General features: G+C 44.0%; 1 long non-coding RNA gene across 2 annotated transcripts; it reads left to right on the top strand.

Moving 5' to 3' along the window:
- Positions 1-256: 256 nt before the first annotated feature.
- LOC309388533 lies at positions 257-7,896 on the top strand. Of its 2 annotated transcripts, none has more exons than XR_014174794.1 (4): positions 257-271; positions 1,927-2,083; positions 4,541-4,680; positions 7,739-7,896. It is a non-coding gene; the product is annotated as an uncharacterized lncRNA (long non-coding RNA). The 2 variants fall into 2 exon arrangements; XR_014174795.1 differs by lacking the exon at positions 257-271 and adding an exon at positions 393-432.
- Positions 7,897-9,285: the final 1,389 nt, after the last annotated feature.

Raw genomic sequence — 9,285 nt, 5'->3', positions numbered from 1 at the left:
ACTAAAATACAGTACAACCTTGTAGGGTCCTTCCTCGAGAGGGTTGCTCGCGAGCGCCGCGCACTGCATTGCGTCATAAAGAAGGCGGGGAAAGCGGGATAACATTGAATCATAGACCTTTGTATAGACTCGCAGTCAGCTAAATCTATTCAGATTGACGAGCGCTTTTTTAAACGAGCTATTGGGTCTGCCAAGGTTAAATAGCTCAGAGGGTTGACGCCTTTACGACCCAGACCACTTCATTCTTGTGGAGCTGTGTGGGTTTTGTTGTGTATGTGTAGAATTTACAAGACGTATTTTTCTAACGGTGGATGATTAGAAAGTAGTGTTTCTCAACTTCAGGAACTTGAAGATGTGTGGACTTCAATTCCCAGAATTCCCAGCAAAACTGACTGGGGAATTCTGGAGTGCAGGCATCTTCAAGACGCCAAGGTTGAAAAAGTTGTTTGTTTGTTTATTATTTATTTATTTATTTACTTATTTGTTTATTTATTTTCTCAAACATGTACAAGATAGCAGGTATTAAGTATGAACATGGACATGAACAAGGGAAATGAGTACAAATAAATGGGGGCAGTAGGACAGGGATGTTAGGGACGCTGGTGCGCTTATGTAACACCCCCCCCCTTTACAGACCTCTTAGGAATGGGGTGAGGTCCATGCTAGACAGTTTACGGTTTAAGCTGTGGGGGTTTGAGGAGGTAACAACGGAGTCAGGTAGAGCATTCAAGGCGTTGACCACTCTGTTGCTGAAGTCATATTTTCTGCAATCGAATTTGGAGCGGTTTACCTTGAGTTTGTATCTATTGTTTGCCCAAGTATTATTGAGGTTGAAGCTGACGTAGTCGTTGACAGGTAAGACGTTGTAGCAGATAATTTTGTGTACTATGCTTAGATCAGACCGCAGGCGCCGCAGTTCCAGATTGTCCAAGCCCAGAATTTTGAGCCTGGTGGCATAAGGGATTCTTCTCGTGAAATACCTCTGGACCCGCTCAATCGTATTAATGTCCGATATACAGTGTGGATTCCAGGCAGACAAGCTGTATTCGAGAATTGGTCTGGCAAAGGTTTTGTATGCCCTAGTTAGTAATACAATTTGCCTGCAACTGAGCAAGCAAGGCGATTGTTTTGTTCTTGTGGGAGTCCCAACCAATCTTAAGACACACACACACATATACCACTGTTTCATTATTAGGACCACTTCACAGACCACAGAGAGAAATTTTGGAAATAACCAATCAAAAACCACAGAAAGAGATACAGGTAGTCCTTGACTTATAACTACAATTGAGTCCAAAATTTCTGTTGCTTAGTGAGGCAGTTGTTAAGTGATTTGTGCTCTATTTTAGGACCTTTCTTGCCACAATTGTTCAGGGAATCACTGCAGTTGTTAAGTTAGCAACGGGTCATTCAGTGAATCTGGCTTCCTCACTGATTTTGCTTGTCAGAAGGTCGCAAAAGGGGATCACACAACCCCAAGATGCTGCAAGTGTCATAAATGTGAATCCGTCATCAAGCGTCTGGATTTTGATCACATGACCATGAAGAGGCTGAAATAGTTGTTAAGTGTGAAAAACAACCTGAAGTCCCTTTTTTCAGTGCCGTCGTAACATGGAACGGTCACTAAATGAACTGTTGTAAGTCAAGGACTCCCTGCACGCACTTGCCTACCGTAGCTTTCTCCATCTGTATAGAATTGAATAACAAGAGTTGGAAGGGACCTTGGAGGTCTTGTAGTCCAACCCCCTGCTTAGGCAGGAAACCCTACACCACTTCAGACAAACTTATCCAACATCTTCTGCTCTGTACGTTCTGCTATTTCACCGAGTTTTCCTTTAAAGAAACAATTACTGTTCTCGACTCCACACTAGAGAAAAATGTTTTTCCACATTCCTGCTGAAAAATGAGCTCTATACTTTATCCTAGGTCTATAGACCGGCGAGTAGCTGTAACGGCGCTGCGCATGCGCCCCGGGGGTCGAGCGGAGAGGCGCTGGGCGCGGGCGAGCCGGACGGGCGACCTTCATGGCGGGCATGGCGCTTTTGGGGCTGAAGCCCAGCTTGTTGGAGCATCTACGCAAGCAGTGAGTCGGGCTGGGGTGCGGCTTCGTGTGCTGGGAAAGGGGGTCCCTCTTGGAAGGACGCTCGTGGCTCTGGCAGTTAATCCCACCCCAGCCCTCTTATTTCCCAGCGCCTGTCCTTGTTTTGCCCTACAGGCGTGCGGGGAGACGGGGGACGGGGACTACATAGCCCAGCGTTTCGGGCCATTTTGACCACGTTATCCTAGTTATGAGAACTGGGATATGAGGACACGGACGTGGCTTCAGCTCCCCATCTTCGCTCCCCCAAAGCCATAGGTCCCCAAACATAGCAACTTTAAGACTTTTGGACTTCAACTCAAGCTGCCTGGAGAATTCTGGGAGTTGAAGTCCACAAGTCTTAAAGTTGACAAGTTTGAAGATCTCTGCCATAAATTAATGTTTTAAGAATGCAAACGTAAAACAATATCCTCCAGACTTAACCCCTGCATCGTTTCATTTGGAAAATCCTAAGGCTAAAACCCTTAAAATTGAAGAACAGTCGGATAAAACTACTATGACAATATCTCCTTTGTTATTTAAAAAAAACCCACTAGCAAAACTAAGAATAACTTTATAAAGTTGTCCTTTATTATTTGGAAATAAAGGAATGTCAATAAAGAGTATGCCTTTATTTCAGAAAGCTGTCTTTTATTAGAATGTACAGCTTTCTGAAATAAAGACATACTCTTTATTGACATTCCTTTATTTCCAAATAATAAAGGACAACTTTATAATACTGTAAGTTTACGGTATTATAAAGGACTGTCCTGTTGGTGCCAAAGGTGCTTTTTCAGGAGGCAACTGGACTTCCTGGTTTTTCTGAGCTCTGAGCTGAAGAAACTTCTGGGGTGAGAAGCGAAGCGTCTTCAAAAGAAAAAACAAAGTCCAGTTGCCTCTTGAAAAAGGACCTTTGGGACAACCATGACCTGAATGACTGAGAATCTCCATAGACTGTCCTGTTTCTTTCTCCAATTTTAAAACCGTGCTCAGCTTTTTCCAGTTCAGCTTTCCTTAATTAGTATTTGACATGTAGGTTAATAAATAAAGGGAGAGTATGAAACTTTTTCTCATGATTTTGTCAACGTAGAGCAGCGATGGCGAACCTTTCTTGGCTCGCGTGCCATAAGTGGGGGGAGCGCGGGGGGGAAGTGTGCGAGCGTGCCGCACCCATAATGCAATGCGCGACACCCCCCCCAGTGCACATGCGTGCACTACAGGCGCGACACCCCATTTTTTGCATGCTTTTTTTGCCCTCCCCAGGCTCCAGAGGCTTTATAGGAGCCTGGGGAGGGCAAAAACAGCCTCCCCCGCCCCCGGAAGCCCTCCGGAGGCTTCAGGGACCTTCAGGATGCTTCCCTGAAGCCTCCGGAGCAGTCAAAACAAACCTCCGAGCAAACCAGAAGTCTGTTCCTGAACTTCTGGTTTGCCCGTAGGGGCGGTTTTATGCCCTCCGGAGGCTTCAGGGAAGCTCATGAAGCGTCCGGAGGGCCTCCGGGGGGGTGGGGGAGGCTCTTTTCACCCTCCCCAGGCTCCTATAAAGGCTCTGGAGCCTGGGGAGGGCAAAAAATGGTTTTAAAAAAGGGTGAACTCAGTTGGCCAGCACGCACATGCGTGCTGGCCAGCAACAGGGCAGCGCCTTGCATGCCCTGACAAATGGCTCCGCGTGCCACCTGTGGCACACGTGCCATAGATTCGCCATCACTGACCTAGAGTCTGTCCATTTCACCATGTCCTTTCCCAGCTGGTTTCCTGACCTGTATTTAGGATTCATATGAGAACAATGAAACACTGGTATGTCTCTTCCAGACAAAAGCCACACCAATCTTCATTCCTAAGCAGCTGACATAAATTTTATTTTTAAAAATATACTTAAATTAAAAAGCATGCCTAACATGAGAAGAGGGACACAGTGGCTCAGTGGCTAAGACACTGAGCTTGTTGATCAGAAAAGTTGGGAGTTCAGCGGTTCGAATCCCTAGCGCTGCTTAACAGAGTCAGCTCCCGTTACTTGTCCCAGCTTCTGCCAACTTAGCAGTTCAAAAGCATGTAGAAATGCAAGTAGAAAAATAGGAACCACCTTTGGTGGGAAGGTAACAGCGTTCTGTGCGTCTTCAGCGTTTAGTCATGCCAGCCACATGACCACGGAGACGTCTTCAGACAGCGCTGGCTCTTCAGTTTTGAAACAGAGAAGAGCACTGCCCCCTAGAGTCGGTAATGACTATCACACAAGGGGAACCTTTACATTTACCTTTTAACATGAGAAGAAGAAAATACCAGTATTTCAAAATGGCCTGTTTGCAGTTTCACGAGGTGTATCTGTAGCTGAGCTTTAGGGTTCATGGCAAGTGATTGAAAGCTCTCTGCAAAAAAGACCCCTCAAATGTGAAAGTTTTCATAACGAGAAATATTCTAGAATTTAAAATACTGTTGTTCAAGTTACTCATTTTCTCCATATTGCAGGAAGGGTGTATATTCGCTCTGGGCCACCAGTGTCGTCATAGGAGGTGTGTGGCTCACAGACTGGAAGGTGATCCTTGGTTATGTGCCATGGATCAACGGCAAGTTTAAGAACGATGAATGAGCAAAACTTGTACTATTAGGTAAGGCTTGCGATGTGTGAGGCTTCCCTTCTTAAAAGTATGGCCTTCTGGCTTCCTTCTCCCCTAAAAGTATTGTATGCAGGTAGTCCTCTAATTTTCATTGCTAAGCAAGACAGTTATTTTGCCCCATTTTACAACCTTTCTTGCCAGTTGTTAAATGAATCACTGCACTTTTTAAGTTAGTAACACGGTTGTGAAGTGAATCTGGCTTTGCTTGTCAGAAGGTCGCAAAAGGCGATCACATGACCCTGGGACATTGCAACTGTCATAAACACATGCCAGTTGCCAAGCATCCAAATTTTGATCCCATGACTACGTTGTAATGGCCTTAAGTGTGAAAAACAGTCACTTTTTTCAGTGCCGTTGCAACTTTGAGTGGTCACTAAATGAAAAGCTGTAAATCGAGGATTGTCTGTACCCTCCCAGCTTCAAATTTTGACGTGAAGAAGAGCTCCAAGGTCCAGTAGTTGAAAAACCACACCTCTTGGCAAGCATAACTTTTTGTCTTGATAGGAAGGCCGTCAAGATTATTTTTTTGAATCCTTAATCACTAAACCTATGAATATTGCTATGAATTCCTGCAACCAGGAGCATGTATAACTTTCTTGAATTAATACAGAAAATATTTCATATGTACCCGCTTAGCTCTCTCAGCTCTTTCTTCTCTGTGTTCCTCTCCTTATCTTGTGGGCTTCCTTCTCCCCCATACCACAAACATCTGTTAATCTCACACTCTCTTTTCTCTAGGCTTTATTTGAATGCTTCTCATCCTTGTTACTAATTTTCTTTTAAAACATATTTTTAATCCCTCGGATTTCTGCATCAGTATCCCACTTTCAGCCATTTGTGTTTCCATCTTTATAGAAGGAAGCATATCCAATCTTTATCACAGCCAGTTAGGATAGCAGTCCCCAACCTTTATAGCTTGGTGGTCTGGGGGTGGGGGGTGGGGGGAGAGAGAGAAATCAGCCCGCACAGATAGTGGGCCAGCATTCATGGCAGCCTGCCACTCACACATGGTAGGCCCGCACACATGTGTATGAAGGCCTACCATTCACGCAAGTCGAGTGTGTGTGCGCAGGTGCGTGGGCCAACCACTCACATGGCCCGCTGGTGGGACGCAGCCTGAGGGTTGGGGACCCTTAAGAGTTAGGAGCCAAGTGATGAGAAAGATTAAGATGTTGACTGAGATGCTGGCTTTTGTCTAAGCCACTGGCATGAGTTGTGTTCTTGATGTCTGTTGTCAGAAATAGGGTCTGGATAGGTAATATGACGCAGGTTAGACATGATATCGCCAACTTCCCTCTCAAAGCACTTCTGCATTTAAGAATCCACAATCTAGCAAGACAAACCTTTGAGTTATGTGGTGAATGTAGTGTCCCATCCTTATGAAAAATTAAGGGGACATGAGTCCAAAGGCAGTCTGGTGTAATGGCCTCCACCATGCTGCCTCTAGAGGTGGTTATTAGTTGCAAAGTCGTGTCCGACCCATCGTAACCCCATGGACAACGTTCCTCCAGGCCTTCCTGTCCTCTACCATCCTCTGGAGTCCATTTAAGTACACCTTCTTATTGATCTTGTGCAGGGCTGTGAACAGTAAGCTTTTGAGTATAATTCTTATTATTGGCTATATGAGATGTGATGAGGTTGCTGGGGTTTTTTTTGTATGTGTTGGTTATCAAAACACAGACTCTATTAATTTATGTTTTTGTTTTTACTACTGTAAACCACCCAGTGTTTTGGGAGGAGGGTGATTGATTACTATACGTAAATAAATTTAACTTTGGAATGGAATGAGCAAAAGGATATATTATGAACATTTAAAAAAAAAAACTTCAGTTAAGCAGTTCATCGATTTTGCTCCATAATTTTTGCTTTGACTGGCAGCAATTCTGCCAATCTTTCAAGAATATAGGAATATTATTCACTGCTTGCTAGATTCTCTTTTTAAAACTGCCAGACACCAGGAATGGATCTTCTGCAAGCAAAGGAAGTGCTTGCATCACGTCATGGCACTCCCATCCCAGAAAAGATTTCTTCCTGTGGAGTATCAAGATAAAACAGGGCAAGGCATTTTGAGTTTTAACTTTTGTATAAGACATATACACACATCCTTTAGTCTTATTACCTTAAAAGTGAAGCAAGGTTATGCAGAACTCGGAAATGGAGAGTCCTTGACTTATGACAGAAGTAAGGATGGGCAAGTAGCTTTTTCAGGGTCTGTCATAACGGCAAACGTCATTTAGCTGCCGTTTGAAGTTAGACTCTGAAAAGTTACTTATGATCCAGATTCAAAATTCCTCCATCTGCCTTGCTTTCCAAGATCACATGATCACATTTTGGGTGCTTAGCAACTGACTTTGCATTTATTGTCATTTGCAATGCCACGTCATCACATGATTGAAATTTACAACATTTTGGCTGGAAACCAGCATCTCTTTCCGGCAAAAAAACCCCACTCCATTAGTAAAAATGGGCTTGCTTAATGATTGCAGCATTCATTTAGTGACTCCGGTATTCACTTTATGACCACTGCAAAAAAAAGTTGTAAATCAGGTCTGGTCACATGGTGATTGCTTTACAACCATTATGATTTATAATTGTGGGACTCGATTATCATCATAAATCAACGGCCGCTTGTAGTAAGCAAAATAAAGTCTGAACTTAGAAAAAGAAAGCCAAATCCAGTTTGCCACAGTACTATTCACTGTATTTCAAAACCTTTGTCTTTCCTAACCATCCTTACTTCTATATACGGGTATCTCAGTGCCAAATATATTGCCTTGTACATTGTCTTTTATTTGTTAAATTATAGATAATCGTCTCTTTTTTAAGGTTCTTTCATTCCCTCCGAGACTTTCTCAATGTCCACCTTTCTCTCAACCCATTCAGTTTAGTTTTGCATATTTGTTCTATGATTCAGTTCTCATTTATTCTCTTTACATTCATTCATTCATAGCTATTTAACATTGGCATTCTGTGTTTCTTTTCCCCCCATCAATTTGCATTTATCCAGCACTCACTACCTTTCTACTACTCCCTTCTCCTCCTCCTGCAGGCCAGGCTACCTTGACTTGGGGAAGCTGTTTCTCTGGTGTTCCTGATCTAAGTCTCTGATGTCACCTTCCATGAAAGTGCACAACAGCTTCATTTCCTCCTCAACGAGCAGTTGCCACTTAATGTCCTGTGTAACCAATAAATGTCTTAGCTCACGGGGTCGACGCAGCAATGTATTTTCTTTTTCCCTCTGGGGCTATTGTATGAATTAATGCAACCAAATATATATATATTTAAATTTTTGCTTCATATTGAAGGCATTATGTCAATGTTCACTTTACCTATCTTGGTGGTTTTGTAGTAGAAAAGTATTTACGCCTGTGAGTTTGAATCCCAGAAAAACGCATGCCAGATTTTCCTTCTAGCATAATTGTTGGAAAAAATTAGCTATTCTACATCATTGCACTTCCTATGTAATACATTTCAGTATTGTTTTCCAATCAGCATATCAGGGGTGGGCTTCAAAAATTGCAGCAACAGTTTGCTGCCTCATTGCTGGGTGGGCGTGGCCTAGACAGCCTCCTGCACCTCAGGGCTTGGGGGGTGGTGCGATTTTCACCCTTCTCAAGCTCCGGATGCTTTTTTTGAGCCTGTGGCAGGGCAAAAACTGCTTCCCCTGGGCTCCGGAGACCCTCCAGAGGCCAGAAACAGGACCATTTCCAGACTTCCAAAACTTCCGGTAGGCCCATTTTTCACCCTCCCCAGGCTCCGGAGGCTTTCCTCAATCCTCTGGGAGGGCAAAAACTGCTTCACCCGGGCTCCGGAGGACAGAAACTGGCCCTTTTCTGGACTTCCGGAACCTCTGATAGGCCCATTTCCCCCCTCCCCGAACCTCCGTGCGGGGCCTGCAGTTATCTGGCATGATGAACGGGCTGCATGGATGGGAGGGACAGGCATGGCCAGCCAGGGGTGGCACTTGGTGGTTCGCCAAACTGGGCAGAAGGCAGAATCCTACCTTAGAGGATCACGCAAACCCCCAGCAGTCCACCGCTGCATTACATCCCTTCTCAGTTCTTCCTCCTTCCATGTTAGACTGTAACTTCCAGATTCCCTTTTAAGAACTTTAGAGACCTTGCTTAGCGCTGGATGTTGAAACATCTTCTGACAAATATTTCTACAGATTGTTTGGATAGGGCAGCTTCCAGATCGTAAGCCCAGATATATAAGCTACTAAGATAACGTTAATTTGAGCCTGCCTTGTAAGCCCAACAAACATAGCAATAGCATTTAGGCTTATATACTGCCCCACAGCGCTATCTGGGCAGTTTACAATGTATAGAAGCATTATTTGTATATTGTCCCCAACAATCTGAGTCCTCATTTTACTCCGTCAGGATCGAACTCCGGGCTGTGGGCAGAGTTTGTGTGCAATACTGCACTTAACCACTGTACCACCAGGGCTTCTTGTATCCTGTTATAGTGCATCACTATCATAATCATACACCACCAGGGCTCCTAATATCTCTACAGGCAGTTCCCTTTCTATTGAAAGTAAATAATTTACCAATACAAATTGTTCTTGAATTCTGTGAAAAGGAAGATAAGAGA

This window comes from Natrix helvetica, assembly GCF_964273705.1.
Source record: "Natrix helvetica genome assembly, chromosome: 1".
In the NCBI taxonomy this organism is placed as follows: Eukaryota; Metazoa; Chordata; class Lepidosauria; order Squamata; family Natricidae; genus Natrix; species Natrix helvetica.
The sequence above is the reverse complement of the archived record's forward strand: the minus strand, read 5'-3'. Positions and strand labels throughout refer to the sequence as shown.